Source organism: Pleurodeles waltl, chromosome 7 (genome assembly GCF_031143425.1).
Source record: "Pleurodeles waltl isolate 20211129_DDA chromosome 7, aPleWal1.hap1.20221129, whole genome shotgun sequence".
Taxonomy (NCBI): Eukaryota; Metazoa; Chordata; class Amphibia; order Caudata; family Salamandridae; genus Pleurodeles; species Pleurodeles waltl.
Window position 1 is genome coordinate 1,490,832,507 of NC_090446.1, and position 20,313 is coordinate 1,490,852,819.

The following is a 20,313-nucleotide window of genomic DNA, read 5'->3' on the forward strand; positions in this document are numbered from 1 at the left end:
CTACAAAGCCTTTCACAAGGCCTGACCTGTATACCTTAACCACCGCCATTGCTGCCACACTCATATCAGACATCTCTCATCTGCCCAGCTAGCCCTGACCACAATCCCACGGATCCGCAAGACCATGGCTGGAGGAAGATCATTCTCCTACCTCACTGCAAAGATGTGGAACTCCCTGCCTATCCACTTCAGGCAATCACCATTGCTTCCGCATTTCAGGAAAACCTCAAGACCTGGCTCTCCAACTAACCTGCAGATCCACCCCGCCTTCTGAGCGCCTTGAGACCTTCACGGTGAGTAGCTGTGCTATATCAGAACCCTGATTGATTGGTTGATTGAACAATGGTGCCATGGATAGACCACTTCTGCACACTTCAGGTGCTCTAGGTCTGAAAAATAGTTAAATACACTAGCAGAAGTGGTCTTACTGGAATAAGATATCTTCCACTCAACAGTCAAGATACTCAGAGGCCATTATCCTTCTTTTTTTCAACATATGATTATATCTGTATTTTGTCAAAGAGAACAATGTACACACACACCTACTGCAATAAACACACACATTTTAAATTCTGGACCTATCATTATGTTATGATCCCTCAGAGGTCTTCCAACACCTGCGTTCAGGAGATGATCAAAGCTTGGACCCGGATGTAGGTCAAGAGCAAAGAAAGCACATAAGGCCAAGGCACAACCATCCATCACATTCACCACAGGTACCGGAACAGTGCGGATAGAGCAGGACCTATCATGATTTTATGATTCCTCAGAGGTTTTCCAACACCTGCATTCAGGAGATGGTAAAAGTTTGGTCCCAGCTATAGCTCAAGATCAAGATAAGCAGACGAGGCCCAGGCACAACCACAATCACATTCACCACAGGTACAGGAACAGCACCTATAGAGCAGGACCTATCATCATTTTATGATCCCTGAGTGATCTTCTAACACCTGCATTCAACAGACTTGCAGAGGGTCTTCAGTAAACAGAGACGGACAGAGGAAGGCAAGAGCTAGCTCCAATGGCGGCTGGAGGTGGAGGGACGGGGGAGATTTTCATTCACCCATGGTATGTGCCAGGTAGGAACAAACCATCACTTTAGCTTTTTCTGAATACTAAATGCTGACTTCCACTGCTTCCTCAGACCAGTGTCATGATTACAGGGCATGTCAACCCAATAGGGAGGTGATCGTAGATAATATCAGGGCTCAAGTAAACAACAGGTAGTCTGCAGCTGTTGCCATTTAAGTGGTTAGAGCACATTCAATGCACCATTTTATGGACTGCATTGGAACGTCTTGAGCATTACACATCACATGACCAATAACTGCAGTGGCACCCAAGCAAATATTAATATTTTGCAGAACTCTTGCGTCCTAGTGTACTGTGAACAGTGCTGGGGTAGATGTAATCCTTCAGCCTTGACTATGATATCAGATCGGTCCATGACTGTGACACCACGGTGGTCTGGTCATGGTAAGTGGAAAACAGAAAGAGTCCACATTCTCTTGTAAGGTGTTTGGGCTGAGGGAGAGGTAGAGTGATTAGGATATGTGTTATGCAGTTTATGGGGAGACAAAGAGAGTAGAGGGAGTAAGGTGAAAATGCTTTATGTGATGTGTTTGTGTTGGATGATATGATGTGGTTAATTCTACAAATATTCATGCATGACATTTTCACCTATCAGTGTACTTGCAATCAACTCTGATCTTTGATCTCTAGCAGAGAGCTTCTGTCTGTTGTATCCTGTGGATGTGTATTTCACTTTGATCACAAGATGTCCATTTTGCACTCCTTCTCTGGTGTGTGTTACAGAGTCTGTTACTAATGTTTAAACAAAGGAATCTAGATTCAGCAATTCAAAGATCTACTCTATAATGTTTGCGGTCAGTCTGTTTGTGGTCCTCATAGAAGTACTTTTCCTTTTGTATGGCTGGTGAACAGCTAGGTCTCTGAAAGGTAGCCAGTGTCATCCATGTAAGGTACAGTAGGGCTTAATTTCTAACACACACCTATGGGTATCCCTTCTGGTGAAGCTTAATGTACATGCAACTGTGTGTGACTATGGGCCTGATTTAGATCTTGGCAGAGGGGTTACTCCGTAACAATGGTAGTGGATATCCCGTCTGCTGAAATCTAAATCCCATTGAAAACAAAGGAATTTAGATTTTCCTGGCAGGATATCTGTCATTGTTTGACGCAGTAACTTCTCTGCCAAGATCTAAATCAGGCCCTAAGTGGTTACTGCGTCACAACAGTGCAGGATTTCAACCTGTGGCAAAATCTAAGTCACATTGGAAACAATGGTTGCTGCTGATATGGGCCCTCTAAAAATTGCAGTTAATTGTTTACCACATGCTTGAGGTTGGTAGTTAATGTTGTAGTATCTGCACTATCTCTGGGTTACCTGTAAGTTTTCTTGATAATTGTGTCAAACTGTTGTGAAAATATTTAGGTGAAAAACTGCAGTATGTATGTGCACAAGTAATTACACACAAAAATCAATCTCACTTTATTGAACATTAGTCTGGCAACATTCCAAACCAGTGACCGAAAAACAGGGGAGGGAGGATTAAAGAAATAAAGCAATAAAGTACAACACGTCTTCCTCCAAAACAATAAAGGAAGGAGAGAAGCAAATTAAATGGAATTCAATAGTTATTACTTAATTTTCTCCATGCAGATTATCTTGTTCTGGCACAGTTCTTGCCCTGATCCACAATGGTATCCCCAATAGAGGATCCATTTGATGCACTTTGAAACTATTGGTTCTCAGTACGTTTTCCGAAGGAGAATTAAATGATGAACTAAACGTTCTCAGAAGGAGAATTAAATGACAAACTAATGCTAGGTGAACCTTCACTATCCATCCTGTTGGTAGGAGCATCAACCAACATGTAATCGCTCTTCCTTTCAGATGTTAAACTATCATCACTAGGCACAACATTTCCAAACACTTTACCTGTCTTCATACAGTCCACCATTTACCATCCTGGGTGAGGACATTATCTTTGTTTACCATATCACACTTATTCGTTGAGAAACCTTGGTGTCAGCCTCCTTGGTGTAACTGTGCTAGAAAGGGGGTCTCTGGTTGACAGTCAGTTTGCATTCTGTCCAAGCAGGGACCCTCACTCTAGTCAGGGTAAGGGAGTTTCATTCCTAGGGCAACTGCTGCACCAGTGCTTAATTTGTGCTTGTTGTTTCCAGTGCTGAGCACCGGCACTTATTTTTGCGGGCCGGGGCTTATTCTTCTGCCTCAAGCATTTGCTGCGAGCAAAAGACACATATGGGAAAGACGGAGGAAGGGAAAAATGAAAAAGCATCAGAAAGGGAAAAAGTAGAAAGCTGTTAGAGTGAGCTGAAGGGGCAGGGAGTGGCTTTATATGGATTAAAGAGGCCTGAGATGGCTTCAGGATTACACTGTTTTTATTTACAAATTAAGCACTGCACTGGACACCCCAATGGTAGATTGGTACAAGCAGTCAGGATTATCTCAGAGGCAATGTGTATTTGTACTAACACACACAGAAACACAGTGAAAACACCACAAAAGTGACACACCAGTTTCAATGAATAGCCAATATGTATCTAAATCAAGCAAGACCAAAACAACAAAAATCTAACATACACAAGCAAAGTTATGACTTTTTAAATTAAAAAGAGTCTTAATCCATAGAAATCAATTGATTAGTTGTTTTTACACAAAGTATCTGGTTTGTGTAAAAAATGAAGCCACACGGGTGAGTGTGCATCGGAAAAGTCAGCGATACATCGATTCTTTACTCGCAAGTGAGGCTGTGCATTGTTTCTTCTCCGGTTGGATAGGCGATGTGCCGTTTTTCTCTCCCACAGAAAAGCGATGCACTAATTTCTAGATAGGCATCCTCGGGTCCACTCAGAATCAATGTTTGATGCCCAGTGACGATGCATGTGAAATTCCAGTGCATGGTGGTGAAGAGCTGCGATGCGTGGGTGATGTGTTGATTTTGGCATCCGCACAAGAGTGTTGCATCGATTTTCCAGCTGCTATGCAGGTGGTGTGCCAATTTTTCAGCAGTGAAGCAGGTTCTGTATCGATTTTACACCCACAGGGTTCCTGTGCATGGATTTCAGTCTTGGTTCAACTAGCTTATCCTTTCAAGGGCCCTGGCACTGGATTAGGCACCACTTGGCAGGGTAGGAGTCTCAGCAAGATAGTCTAGGTACTGGCAGAAGAAGTCTTTGATAGCCCTGAGACTTCAGAACAGGGGGCAAGCTCAGTCCAAGCCCTTGGAGACACTTCACAAGCAGGACAACACAGCAAAGTCCAGTCTTTGTCTTCTCAAAGGCAGAAGCAGCAACTACAGGCCAACCGAGCAAAGTACACTAACAGGCAAAGGGGCAATACTCCTATTCCAGTTCTTGAGCTCTTCTCCTTGGCAGAGGTTCCTCTTGATCCAGTAGCAAACCTACAAATCTGAGGTTTTGAGTCTACTACTTATACCCCTTTCTGCCTTTGAAGTAGGCAAACTTCAAAGGAAAGTCTCTGTTGTTGACAAGATCCTGCCTTGCCCAGGCGTGGCCCCAGGCACATACAAGAGCGTTGGAGACTGCATTGTGTGAGGACAGGCACAGCCCTTTCAGGTGTAAGTGTCAGCTCCTCCCTCCCCTCTCTAGCCCAGGTGGAAAAGTGTGGCTCAAGTGGAGAAGTGTGGCTCAAGTGGAGAAGTGTGGCTCAATGGTTAGAGCGGCAGACCCTGATGCAGGAATCTGGCCCGGACCAGGGTTCAATTCCCGCCTTGGCGGGTCTTGGGCTCAATTTCCTCAGACCTGATAATTCTCGCAACGGTGCCTAATCTAATTCATGGGTCCCACTCTGTAACTCTGGGCAATAACTTGCTTAACCTCCACAACGGTCCCAACAGTGCTGGGATGCCTGGCTTCACCTTAGAGATTGCACAGGAGTGGGCACCTCATAGGGAAAAGCCAGGAGGGGTTCCACAGTGGTATGTGTACAGCGCCTTGAGACCCTAACGGGTGAGTAGTGCGCTATACAAGTACAAAGTTTACAGGAGACTTATCAGGATATACAGGCTACACCCAGCTCCCTTTGTGTCACTGTCTAGAGAGAAGTCACAAACAGCCCAGCTATCAGTCTGAAATAGATGTGGATTCCACAAGCAGGCGTAGACACAGAATGGTTAAGCAGGAAATTCCCACATTCTAAAAGTGACATTTTCAAACTGACAATCTAAAAACCAACTCTACCAAAAGGTATATTTTTAAATTGTGAGTCCGGAGACCTCGAGCTCCAAATCTCTACCTGCTCCCAATGAGAAACTGCACTTAAAAGATATTTAAAGACAGTCCCCATGTTAACTTATGAAAGAGATAGGTCTTGCAACAGTGAGAACCGAATTTGGCAGTATTTCACTGTCAGGACATGTAAAACACATCAGTACATGTTCCACCTTTAACATACACTGCACCCTGCCCATGGGGCTTTGTAGGGCCTATGTTAGGGGAATTAGCAGTTTAAAACTGCACCCACAGACACTTCAGTAGAAAGTCTGAGCCATGGTTACAGGGCTATTCATGTGGGTGGCACAATCAGTGCTGCAGGCCCACGAGTAGCATTTTACTTAGAGGCCCTGGGCACCTCTAGTGCACTTTACTAGGGACTTACTAGTAAATTAAGCACACAAATTCTGGAAAAGCCAATTACAAATACAGTTTACACAGGGAACATTTGCAATTTACCACTGGTCAGCAGTGGTAAAGTACCCAGAGTACCAAAACCAGCAAAAACAGAGCCCAGCACACAGTGAAAAACACAGGAAGCAGATGAAAGAAGATAGGAAACCACGACAAATATGCCAGGTCTAACAAGCTGAGTAAACCAGGAGTGGCATTAGCATGGCGCGAAGAGGAGAAATGCTTTAATTTCTCCTCATTTTTTGCTCTTTCTATGTGTTCTGCATTCTGAAAGGGTTATAAGACGGAACACCGACTTCTGAAACAACTAGTGCCTTAACAACGAGGTTGGAACACCGACCTCGTTGTTACAACTAATGCCTTTACCACGAATGCCTTAACAACGAAATTTCATTGTAAAGGCATTCCTGATAAAAGCATTAGTAATAGGCACCATTGATCCTACATCCCTCACCCCAACACCCCAACCCCACCCCAAAACCTAAAACCCCCACCCCCTCCTCAAAACCAAAAACGCCCCACACCCCCAACCCCACCCCAAAACCTAAAACCCCGACCCCCCACCCCTCCCCAAAACCAAAAACGCCCCACCCCCCCCCCCAAAACCTAAAACCACTGACCCCCACCCCCCAACCCCGCCCCAAAACCTATAACCCCCGACCCCCCACCCCCTCCCCAAAACCAAAAACGCCCCACCCCCCCCAACCCCACCCCAAAACCTAAAACCCCCTGACCCCCCACCCCTCCCCAAAACCTAAAACCCCCCACTTACCTTAGTCGTCCCCTCGTCACCTGCGTCGTCCTTCTTAGCTGACTCCCTTCTTAACCACGCATGTTCGTTGTTCAGAACATACGTAGTTAAGGCACAAAATAAAGAAGTTGTGGTTAAAAAAAGCGTTGTTGCGCTTTCGTTAACCACGACTTTGTCATTAAAACTTTGTCGTAAAGGATGTTTCCCTTCTGAATGAGCTGCAATAGAAAGAGCAAATCACCATTTAAGATTGTTTTTGTGCAGGAAGAAACACCTTACAAACACAATCTCCCCCTCAACTCACCCATCCTTGAACTATGGTGCAAGGGTTGCTGCCTTGGCGCACAGAAGCATATTTAGTGGCGGCGCAGGGGGAAACACAGGGGTGCCCCCTATTCTAGTAAATACGGCGCATCCCTGTGTCTCAAAAATGATGGTGCGCGAGGCTGCCAAATTTAGTGCAGTGACGCACACCATCATTTTCCCTTAAATCTGGCCCATAGTTTTGCTTGGTTACTGCCTGATGTAATACTACTCTCTTACCAGCTTCCTGTAAAGCTTTTTCAAGGTATCCTGTTAGACCTGACAGCCTTAGGGTGGTCACCCCTAACTTTTTGCCTGCCTCCCTCCACTTTTTGGACACTGTCTTTGTTGGTTTTAGGACTCTACGCACTTTGTCACTGCTAACCAGAGCTAAAGTGCATATGCTCTCTCCCTTACAACATGGTGACATTGGCTCATACCCAATTGGCTTATTTATTCTACTTGCAAGTTCCCAGTGCACCACATGGCCTGTAGATTAAATGCTACTAGTGGGCCTGCAGCACTGATTGTGCCACCCACCTAAGTAGCCCCTTAACCATGCTTAAGGCCTGCCACTTCAAGGCCTGTGTGTGCAGTTTCACTACCACTTTGACTTGGCATTTAAAAGTACTACCCAAACCTTATACTCCCCTTTTTATACAAATAAGTCACCCCTAGGATAGGTCCTAGGTAACCAATAGGGCAGGGTTCTATGAAGGTAAAAGGCAGGACATATACATATGTAGTTTCATGTCCTGGTAGTGTAAAACTCCTAAATTCGTTTTACACTGCTGTGAGGCCTGTTTCTTTCATGGGCTAACATTAGGGCTACCCTCATATACTGTTTGAGTGGTAGATTCTGAACTGAAAGGAGTAACAGGGTCCTATTTAGTATGGCCAGATCGTTAATACAAAATCCTGCTGACTGGTGAAGTTGGATTTAATATTAGTAGTTTAGAAATGCCACTTTTATAAAGTGAGCATTTCTCTGCACTTAAATCCTTCTGTGCCTTACAATCCATGTCTGGGTGGGTTAGTTGACAGATACCTTGTGCATTTCACTCAAACAACCCCAAACACAGGATGCTCAGTCACACCTGCACACATCTGCATACTGACTCGGTCTTCCTGGGCTGGGAGGGTGGAGGACCTGACACCTTACAAAGGCCGGTGGACTGCCAAACCCCCTACTGGGACCCTGGCAGACAGGATGGAACTGAAAGGGGACCTTTTGCACTTCTAAGCCACTCTTTGATGTCTACCCCGCTTCAAAGGCACATTTAGTTATTTAAACAGGGCCTCTGACCTTACCAACTCAGACACTTCTTGAAAAGATTGATGAACATATGTAAGGGTCCAGTTTATTACTTCCCGTACAGAATGCCAGATCGCTAGATAGACGTGGGAACTTAAACCGGGGGAAATGGACCCTAGTCCCCCATTTATAAAGTGAACTTTCTGATATATGGTAGGTTCCCACTTAAATGTCAATAATTTAAAAGCATCCAGATGCCAATTATCCAATGAGGTTCCTTAAAGGACTGGAAAAGTACTCCAGGATGTGTAATCAAATTTGAAGTTTATTAGACAGTAGTAAATGGCTTCATATTGTACAACAGGTAGATGAAGCGTAGAACAAAGTAGATACTCAGCCAACACATGTTTCGCCCTACGGGGTGCATTAACCAGGGATTTCTCAAGGCTGTAGAAGATGAGATAGAGTAAAATTAAGGATAGTATTAAAAGGAGACTAATAAGTCATTAAAGTCTAGAGATCAAGAAACACCAAAAGGGTGAAAGCCCAAGATTATTGAAGAAATAAATACATCTAAGTGCTGCCATATCTCGGAGATTCTATCCATGAAAAGGATAGAGATAAATGCCCATGCAATAAAGGTGCAGTTGCATAGATCCATTCCAAATTGAAAGCTTAGAAAAAGGTCAAAAAGGCAGGTGATCAAACTAGGATATCCATAGTAGAAATTAAGAAAAAAGAAATCAAATATATGTGACCTAATGAAGAGAAAGTGCAGTAAGTGCTAGAGATACGAGAATGAATGAAATAATGGTGCCGGCACCGTGACTGTTAAAAGGAAAACATGCTGGTGCAAATTATTTATATTCAACCGAAAATTGAAAGTGGTACATTAGTCCATACGCAAAATTAACCACTAAAATAAGTAACATACCATAATTATGGTTCATTTTCACTCATAATAATGTACTGAGTATTATCGAGAAGATAAACAATCTGTAAATAAGAACATGGGAAAGTAACATGTAACAGTTGTATAAAAGTCCCTGGGACTATCAAGAACAGAAACCAATTCAAAATAAATATTGTCCTCAAATGGATTAAAGCTTTAAGAAAAGTGTGATCAAGCGAAATACTGGTTGCAAAAAAATTTGGGCGAATACGCACTCATGGTAAAGTTCGACAATATACATATCCGTGGGCAAGACCTCTCTAGTGACGTGAATCATGATCAAGTTTAACTATGTGGATGTCCAAGAGAAAAGACTCTCTCGTAACATAAATACTGCAAAGTTAACAATAGCTTAACCATTTAGCTGCTATAATAGCCGCCCGTGGAGGTTCAGTCAGTTGCGCCCGTCACCATCTTAAGGAACGCGCTGACTGAACGAGTGTTCTTTTATTTTGCGAGCTCCGGGCTTGAATCCTTTCTTTATGTTTATTAAAGAAAGGAGGGAGAAAAACTGGCGTCGCCATCTTGGAGGTCGCGCCCGTCGCCTTCTTAAGGAGCGCGCTGATGGAACGAGTGACCTTTGATTATGCAAGCTCGGTGCTTAAGTCCTTTCTTTATATTTATTAAAGAAAGGGAAAGAAAAAACGGGCACTGCCATCTTGGAGGTCATGGATAATGTACAAAAGCACAGGAAAAGGAAAGCTAATTGTACAAGTAATTGCCAAATGTCTAAACAGAAACGACAAGTCATGTTAAGTGTTAGTGATATAATATAGGAGCACCAATTTCAGAGGTCATTCTGTATGTGATATGTTCACGTGTGGAATTGCTATACATAATAGAGTTATCACTCTTTCATAAGGACTTATGTCAAAAAGGGAAAATATACAAGTATTGTTAGTTTATACTCAGATCCGATCAAAAACAACCCTTCTCTTATAAGATAAAGGTCATCAGTTGTATAGCTGAAAAAATCGCCAAAAAAATGCAATCAGATAAAATAACATAAATAATAAACAAAGATAAATAAATGGAAAAGGCATTATATAGTCACTTTCAGAGGATTACATCAGCCAATAGTGCCATTCTGAGTCTTTGTTGAGACCATGACGGACTGTGTCGTAGAGAATGATCAGGCGACTTTCTTCTTGCGCAGTCGTATTTTTAAGTTGCCCCATCTAGGTAGTGCTTTAAGTCGTCGAAGGCCGCAAAAGGTAACGGTGCGTTCTTCAGGATGAAATTAATTGAAGTGTTCCACAAGTGGGGCCCTAAGATCATGTTTGTGGATATTTCGAAAATGTTCTTAAATCCTTGTTTTCAGTACTCGAGCGCTACTGCCAATGTAGACTTGGTGGCATGGGCACTTGATTCAGTAAACAATATAGGAGCTTTCACAGTTAATAAAGTCTCCGATTTTGTGAGGATGATCATTAATTGTGATCATTTTGGTTTTAGATAACCCTAATTTACAGATGGACCATTTACAGCAGGTGAAAAAGCCATTAGGTCTTGAGAGCAATGTGTTTGGGGAGGCTTTTCCTGGAAAAATGATGGGCATAGTTTATCCCTTAGGTTAGGAGCTCTTCTGAATCCTATTTGGGGATATTGTGTTATATATTTATTGATGGATGAATTGTTTTGTAGAAGATACCAATGTTTTCTAAGAAGTTTCCGAATTAGATAATGACCATTGTGAAACTCTGTTATGAAGCAAATAGCTGTGTTCTTCTTAGAATGTTTTGGTTTGTTAAGCATCTTGTTCCGATTCACTCCACTTAATTTGTCCTTCGTTATACTCAAGAGCTTCTGGTTATAGCCTCTGGCTGATAATCTCTCAATCATTTGTGTAGATGTTGTTTCATAGTCAGATATACTGGTACAGTTCAGTCTGGCTCTCCTAAATTCTCCTTGTGGAATATTACGAATAGTGCTCAATGGGTGACAGCTAGAAGCGTGAAGGATTGAGTTTGCTGCCGTTGCTTTCCTAAAGAAGCATGTTTGTAGTTTGTCATTTTCAATGAAAATGAAAAGGTCAAGGTATTCCACTGCCGAGTTGGATATCTGATAGGTAATATCAATGTCCCAACGATTAGGCACTAATGTCTGTAGAAATTGGTTTAGAAGATTTTTCTGGCCTTGCCAGAATAACAAAATGTCATCAATGTAACATCCCCAGAAGATTATGGGGGTGATTATAACCTTGGCGGACGGCGGGGGCCGTCCGCCAAGGTACCGCCGTGAAATGACCGCACCGCGGTCAAAAGACCGCGGCGGCCATTTAAACATTTCCGCTGGGCCGGCGGACGCTCTCCGAAAGAGCGCCCGCCGGCCCAGCAGAAATGCCCCTGCAACGAGGACGCCGGCTCAGAATTGAGCCGGCGTAGTTGCAGGGGTGCGACGGGTGCAGTTGCACCCGTCGCGTATTTCAGTGTCTGCAAAGCAGACACTGAAATACTTTGCGGGGCCCTCTTACGGGGGCCCCTGCAGTGCCCATGCCATTGGCATGGGCACTGCAGGGGCCGCCAGGAGCCCCGCGGCACCCCCTCCGCCATCCTGTTCATGGCGGGTTTCCCGCCATGAACAGGATGGCGGTAGGGGGTGTCTGAATCCCCATGGCGGCGGAGCGCGCTCCGCCGCCATGGAGGATTCAATGGGGCAGCGGTAAACCGGCGGGAGACCGCCGGTTTACCCTTTCTGACCGCGGCTGAACCGCCGCGGTCAGAATGCCCTCGGGAGCACCGCCAGCCTGTTGGCGGTGCTCCCGTGGTCGGTGACCCTGGCGGTCACCGGCCGCGAGGGTCAGAATGACCCCCTATGTGTTGGGAAAGATATTATCATTCCAGAGCCAGTAATTCTCAATCGCACCAATCAGGATGCAGGCGTACAGCGGTACGAATTTAGCTCCCATCGCCATCCCTTGAAGTTGCAGGTAAAATTGACCATCAAACAGGAAGTAAATATTTTCCAACATTTCCAGGATCATTAGATTTCGTTCTGTGTACCTCACTGATTTTGTGGATAGAACATCTTGAAAAGATACCTACTGGGAAAGGAACTCTGAACCAGAATCTACAACCTGTTAAGAGGAGCTACCTGGCTGCCCAAAGGACTCACCTGACTGCTTTTCTGCAAAGGACTGCTGCCCTGCTGTTGCCCTGCTGCCTTGCTGCCCTCTGGCTCTGCTGATAAGTGCTCTCCAATGGCTTGGATTGAGCTTGCCTCCTGTTTCCTGAAGTCTCAGGGCCAAAAAGACTTCATCTCTGCAACGAACTCCTTGTGCAGCAAAAATCGAAACACAGCTTCCCAGAATCGACGCACAGCATGCACCGTGGTGAGAAAGTCACTGCACGCCGAACCGGAATGGTGCAGCCCGGCTCCCCGAGTGGAGGTCGACACAGCGCCAGCGTTGCAACCAGAACTTTGACGCACTGCCTACTGGATCGATGCATAGAGAATGCAACCCGACTTCCTGCGAGTCCTGCCAGGCCCCCCTGATCCCACTCCCCGTCGTTGGCACCCCCTTTGAAGTAGGCGACAGGTGCATCCTGGTTTTGATGGACCATGCCACCTGCTATCCAGAGGAAATCCATCTAAGGACAGTGACTGCACCAGTGATGACCAGAGCTCCAATGGCGATATTTACCCATGTGGGTTCCCAAAGGAGGTTGTGTCCGGCAGAGGCACAAACTTCATGTCAGTGTACATGAAGTCCATGTGGGATGAGTGTGGGGTAACCTACCGGTTTACCACCCCTTACCATGCTCAAACCAATGTGCTTGTTGAAAGGCTTAACAAGACCCTGAAAGGCATGATCACTGACCTGCCCGGGGCCATGAGGTGTAAGTGGGACATCCTCTTGCCATACCTTCTCTTTGCTCATAGGGAGATGCCCCAGAATGGGTTGGGGTTCAGTCCCTTTGAACTTCTCCATGGATACCCTGTCAGGGGACCACTAAGCATAGTCAAGAAGGGATGGGAGAAAGCTGCCAAGAAACCTCTCCAGGATGTGGTCAGTTACATGCTGGCCCTCCGCAACCAAATGCAGCACTTCTGGAAACAGGCCAAGAGCAACCTCAAGGCCAGTCAAGAGGTGATGAAGAAATGGTATGACCAGAAAGCCACCCTGATAGAATTCTCACCTGGAGACAAAGTATAGTTGATGGAGCCAGTAGAGCCTAGAGCTCTCAAGGACTGATGGACTGGCCCATTCGAAATGAAGGAGCGAAAGTGGGAGGCCACTTACCTAGTGGACCTCAAGACCCCCAGAAACCCCCTAAGGGTTCTACACCACAACAGACTGAAGCCTCATTTTGAGAGGTCTGAGGTCAGCATGCTTCTTGTGACAGATGAGTGTAGGGAAGAGGAGAGTGAACATCGCCCGACCTCTCTGCCAAGGAAGGTGATGGGTCAGTGGAGGGTGTTATTCTCTCTAACTTCCTGACTCTGGATCAGAGGAGACTGCTACAAGTTGTTGGAGCAGTTCTCTTCCCTGTTCTCCCTCATGCCTGGGCTCACACACTTGTGCGTCCATGATATTGACACAGGAGACAGTCCACCTGTAAAGAATAAAATTTACAGGGTGTCAGATAAAGTGAGGTCTAGCATCGAGGATGAAGTCGCCAAGATGCTGGCTCTTGGGGTGATAGAGAAGTCCAGCAGTCCCTGGTCCAGCCCAGTGGTGTTGGATCCCAAGGCTGCTGCTCCCGGTGCCACGCCAGAGTATAGGTTCTGCATGGACTACTGGGGTCTCAACTCTGCCACAAAGACAGATGCTCACCCTAGCCCCCGTGCTGATGAGCTCGTAGACAGGCTAGGCGCTGCCAAGTTCCTTAGTACCTTTGACCTCACATCAGGGTACTGGCAGATCGCCTTGACTAATGGACTCAAGAGAGATCTGCTTTTTCTCCTCCTCAAGGCCATTACCAGTTCAAAGTAATTCCCTTTGGATTGAAAAATGCCCCGCTTCCTTCAAGCGGTTGGATAACCCGATCCTAGCTGGCAAGGATGCCTTCTGCGCAGCCTACTTAGACGACATTGCCATCTATAGCTCCAGCTGGGAGGAACACCTGCTCTACCTCAAGGAGGTGCTTCAGGCCCTGCAACAGGCAGGCCTGACCATCAAGGCCAGTAAGTGCCAAATTGGGCAGGGTTCCGTGGTGTACTTGGGACACCCAGTAGGTGGTGGCAAGGTGCAGCCTCTCCAGGCCAAGATTGAAACTATCAATGTCTGACAACCACCTAGAACTCAAACAGAGGTGAGGGCCTTCTTAGGACTCACCGGGTATTACAGCAGATTTGTTCAGGGATATGGTACCATAGTAGCCCCCTTAACAGAACTGACATCCAAGAAACAACCTAGGTTGGTGAATTGGACAGAGGCTTGTCAGAAAGCCTTCGACTCCCTGAAGGAATCCATGTGCAAAGCCCCCGTGCTCAAGGCACCTGACTACTCCAGAGAATTCATCCTGCAGACAGACACTTTAGAGCATGGCATAGGGGCGGTCCTAGCACAGCTGATTGAGGAGGGCCTAGACCAACCACCAGTCTTTATTAGAAAAAGACTATTACCACAGGAACAGAGGTGGAGTGCTCTTGAGAGAGAAGCATTTGCTGTGGTCTGGGCACTGAAGAAGCTGAGACAATACCTGTTTGGGACTCCCTTCCGGGTTCAGACAGACCACATGTCCCTCAGATGGCTCATGCAAATGAGGGGTGAAAATCCTAAACTCTTGAGGTGGACCATTTCCATACAGGGGATGGACTTTACGGTGGAGCATCGCCTGGGGATTGGCCACGCCATTACTGATGGTCTCTCCAGATACTTCTTTTTTTTGTTTGTAATTTTTTATTTGTCAAAGGAACAAAATTGTACATATAGCATATAACAGATCTGTATGATTTGAGTACATTCTACACTGTAAATTCCAGAGAGCAATGTTAAAAATATCGAGCCTATTAAGAAAGAGAAAAAAAAACATAGTGGCATATAATAATATCTAAAAGAACCTGAGCGCCCTCTATATTTGTCTAAGGCGCGAAACTACAACTGAAGTAAATAGAATAGAGTAATCATAACACTATAGAACCATAGCACAGCAGTACAATACTGCGATGCAATAAGACAATAATACCATAACACAACAAAGCAATAATACCATACTACAATACAATACAATATTATACAGTATAATACAATACAATCCAATACTCCTCCTCCGTTCCCCTGTGCACCCCCATTGCAAAGTAAAGTAGAGAGGCCTTAAAAGAACTCACAGACATGCCATCTCTAGCCATCTCTCTTTCAAGTGCCTCAAAGCTCCACTACCCAACGACTTGGTTAAATACGGTAGGATGGGGAGTACGAGGATGTTTCAAGGGGATGGTTAATTATAGATAGACAACCCCCCTGTAGGCCCCCCAAATGTAGGATACGAGTCAATGGTGAAAAAAGGCGATCAGGGCTGTCTACAGTGAAACCCATACCATATAATGGGGAAGGAAGAGCTCAAAAGGGAGCATGGAGCGGGAGGGACGGAGGAGGAAGGACGGGAATATTAATAAAAGTAGTGGAAACAGAAGTGATAGGGAGAAGAGAGAGTGGCAATGAAAGCGAGAGGAAAGGAAAAAGTGAAATGAAGAGGGAGAGTGAGAATACAGGCAGAAGTAGTGTAGATGGAGATGATAATGATAATGGTAGTGACAGTGATGGTGATAGTGATAGTGACCAAGGGGTGGAATGAGTAGGACGGATGAGAGAAGGGGAAGACAAGGGGCACAGTCAAGGGGGGTTGGAGGGAGTAATACAAGTGAGGAGAGTAGAATAGATTAAAGCAGGATAAAATAAAATAAAATAAAATAAAATAATGGAGGAAGTGAAGAGGTGGAGGAGGGGCGGAATAGATAAATGGGGGTAGGTGGTCAAAAGGGCCGAGTGGAGAACAGGCGAAAGTGTGTACATATACATCTATACAACATGTACGCTACTGAAGCCAGTACGGGACAGTAAGGGAGCGATATCGTGTTGATGTGTGGTATTAGAATGGCCGGACAAGTGTGGCCCGCTTAATCACTTGCATTGTGACCTCCGCAGTGGGAAGTCAGCTCACTAGCTCTGAAAGAAAGGGTGACCACGTTTGTAGGAACACATCTGTTTTATCTTGTAAATTGTATATGAGTCGTTCATGGGAGACACCCTGGTACATCGCAGGGATCTATTCCAAGTGGGAGGGGGCCGTTGTAGCGCACCAATGCCTGAGGATACATACCTTAGCTGTGACCAATGCGGTATGCAGTAAACGAAGTTGAGGTCGAGAGATATTGTATAAGTCTCTGGTATCATGCAGCAGTATAAGGGAAGGGGTGAGGGAAGATGGCAAGAGTAAGACATCTCTAAGGGATCTCCTACTGATCGCCAAAAAGGCTGAATGACTGGGTAGTCGTGTAGAATATGAGGCAAATCACAGCGAGCGTGAGGGCATCTCCAGCAGGAGGCATGAGACAATAACCCGGCAGAATGCAGTTTCTGGGGGGTCCAGTACCACTCATGTAATGTCTTAAAATGGCTGAATTTCAAGCGGGCCTCCACTGCTCCGTGGTCTTTGGCCTCAATTAAGTCTGCCCAATCCTTCAATTTGTATTCGACCTGCAGACATGCCTGCCACTTACTTTTAAGGGAGATGAGGAGGGGGAGAGAGAAGAGGTGTTGATTCATCAATGCCTGCAGTCCTGATACGGCGCCGCTCAAGCGACCCCAGGTCTCCAGATACTGAAGTATTGGGGATTGGGGTAGTCGCCATGTGGAGTTCACTACGCGTCTCTACAAAGAGTGTCAGAGCTGTATAAAGCGCCACGAGTGATGCACCGGAAGATCAAATTCCTCCCTGAGTTCCGCAAACTACTTCAATCTGCCCCCGTTATAAGCTTATCCCCCCTCAAGAGACCTCTTGAACGCTAGTCCTCCCAGAAAATACTCTTCCCCCAATCAGAAAACCTTTATTGCCCCATATTGGTGCCCTGTGATGTATTTGGGGATCTACTTTTTTTAAGCGGTGTGCCTGCCTCCACGAATTCCGTGCAGCTCTGATCATAGGATTGGTGGTATAATGGGGCATTGTTCCTGCATTATAGAGCACCTGGAGTCCAAATGCGGAACGTGAAAGTGTACGTTCCACTTCCACCCAAAGCGGAGGCTCCCGCACTCCCGGGTGTAGAAAGACCATCTAAGAGAGATGTAATACCAGAGTGTAGTGTTCCACCGAGGGGAGACCCAGCCCCCCCAAACTCGCATCTGGCGAGTAAAGGAACTCTAGGTAATCGTGGAAGCATGACCCCCCAGAAAAAAGCCTGTATACGACGGTCTATATCACGAAGGAGAGACAGAGGTATTCGCAGAGGTAGCATGCCCAGGACGTTTAAAAAACGCGGTAGGGTCACCATTCGTACCGCTGCACCCTGCCCCACATAGAGAGACCCAGGGGTGTCCACTTCTCAAAATCCCATTTCATACTGCCTAGCAGTGGATCCAGATTGTCAGCCACCATTTTGTCTAGATCTCTGTTAATGTCAATGCCCAGGTAGTGAAGACTGTTTCCATTTGACTGATAATCCCCGGACTGACGCGCTTACTGTTACTGGGGATAGTGGTAACGCCTCACTCTTATCCAAGTTGATCCGATAGCCCGAGAGAAGTTCAAACTCTGATAGGATAGCTCTGAGAGCTGGTAGTGAAGTAGATAGATTGGTGAGGGTGAGTAGAATATCATCGGCATATAAATAAATGGTGGAGCAGCCACCAAGGACCGATATTCTGCAAATAAGATTGGAACCACAAATTGTTGCCACTAAGGGTTCAACGATCAGTAGAAATAATAGCGGAGATAGAGGGCAACCCTGACTTGTCCCTCTGTTGACAGAGAAGGTGTCCGATAGGAGCCCGCCGCAGATGACCTGGGCTGACGGGGAGTCATACAGCAAACGTACACTATTAATGAAGCTAGTACCTAGACCGAAACGATTCAACATTTAGAATAGGTACCACCACTCAATCTGATCAAACCCCTTTTCGGCATCCAGTGAAAGGGCAAGGGATTCCTCCTGCGAATCCTGAGTCATCCAAATGGCATGGAGTAGCGTACGGAGGTGGTTCCTCGATGAGCGGCCAGGTACAAAACTGACTTGGGTGCGATGAATCAGGGAGGGAATGACATTCTTGAGGCGGGATGCCAAGATCCCTGCCAGGATCTTGATGTCTCCATTAAGTAGGGATGTGGGACGATAACTACCACATAGAAGAGGATCCTTACCTGGCTTGGGTAGAACTGTGATGGAGGCCTTGTTGGAGAGAGGATGTAAAGAGCCCGTCTGATCAGCCCCCGAAAGGTCTCGTATAAGGCATCTACGGTATCTGCCCCGTCCATTTATAAAATTCCATTGCATACCCGTCCTCACTAGGCGCCTTATGGTACAGACAGGAGGTTGGCTATTGCCTGCTGTATCTCTTCTTTGCTAATGTCACCCTCCAGGAGAGCTCTGCCCTCCTCAGAGAGGCAAGGTATATTTGCCCTCTTAAGGAAGGCATCCAAACGATCAGTGTCTGCAGTTATTTCTAGAGTGTACAGGGTTTGGTAAAAACTACCAAACTCATCTGCGATTGCCTGAGGGAGTGTAATAAGCATGCCATCGGCATCGTGCATAGCCGGTATAGCTAATGCTGTCTCCCTCTGATGGACTTGAGCGGCTAACAGGCGTCCCGTCTTCTCCCCATGCTCGTAGTGGCGACCTCTCAATCGCTGCAGGGCATATTCCGCCCGTGTAGAAAGAGTTGAGCTCCATTTTGGCTAGTTCCAGGCAGCGACGGGTGTGCTGAGAGGGGGTTATGTGTACTAACGGGTGGTCTGGGCAATGCAATCTTCCAGTTTTCTCTGTTGTTCGCGTTTTTGGGCATTAGAAATGGCCGCATCCCGCATGAGCTGGCTTCTAATCGTAGCCTTCGCTGACCCCCAAGGCAGCTGGGTGAAGAGACCGAACCTTTATTGTTCTGAAGAAAGGTGACGACGTGGGATCTAAGTTGTACTTTCCCTTCAGGTTTCGATATCTGGAGGTCTGGAGATGCCAGGGCTTACGCCCGGGAGAGGTCAGTCCCAGCTCTAGAGCCAATAACACTGGGGAATGGTCAGACAATGCGGCCGGTAGAATTTCAGACGAGCGTACCATCTGTAATAACCGGTGAGTAACAAGAAAGTAGTCTAGACGGGACTGAGTCCCATGAGCCGTGAAAACAAAGGTGTATTCTCAGTCAGATGGATGAGAGAGGCGCCAATGGTCCAGCAGACCATGTTCTGACAGAACATCTCCTAGGAGAGCCGGGTCAGCATTATTGCCCGCGTCAAGACCACTGGAACCATCTAGGATGGCATCCTGTACCAGATTCCAGTCCCCTCCCAGCAGGTATTAGGAGGTGCCAATCTCTGTCAATAGCCGATTAAGAGAAAGGAAAAAAGAACGTTTGGAGCCCGTGGGAGCATAAATAGTACCAACACACATTGTGGAAGAGCCCAGGGTAAGCTTGGCAAGGCCGTAACGCCCCTCCGGATTGCACCACATCTAAAGAAGGATCGACGAATGAGTATCGCCACACCGCACTTCCGCCCCGAACCCTGCGTTTCACCATGCACTGATGGTGCTCTGCTGAAAAGCACCTTGCCCACCCAGTCTCTTCGGATTTTTTTAGATTCTGATGATGAGAGGTGTGTTTCCTGCAATAAGGCAATATCAGGTCTTTTAGATCAAAGATAAGATAGGACTTTCTGCTGCTTGACGTAGTTCGTCATACCATGTATGTTCCAAGAGAGGACCATGAGCAGAGTCACCGACCCCATCATGGAGCGCACAAGAATCTGATTCAAAGGGGGCGGGAGTTGTCGTATGCGGTCATACAATTAATGAAAGGATAGGTTAGAAGCAGCCGAGCTCACAGCACTTGAGTTCTGGAAGGGAACAAACAGGTAGGGAGGGGGAGTATAGGAGAAACCCTTGGTCAGGAAATAGAAAAGAATCAGACAGGCAGAAGAAAAAGGAAAAGAAAGGGAGAGACACAAAAGAGACAGAGAAAGAGATAGAGGTCACAAAGGGAGAGGAAAGAAATGTGTAGGTGCAAAAAAAAGAGAGGGTGTGTGTGGAAGACGAAAGAAGAATGAAATGAAATGAATACAAGAGAAGGAGAAAAGAAAAAAAACTCCAGTGAGTGAGGAGCTATCTCACCACTGAAAGCCCTGTTAGACTGCCGGTCAGAACCTGTAAGACCTGCATGCCGGGCGCGCACCGGGGGAGGTGAGAGGTGGAAGAGAAAGTATGTAT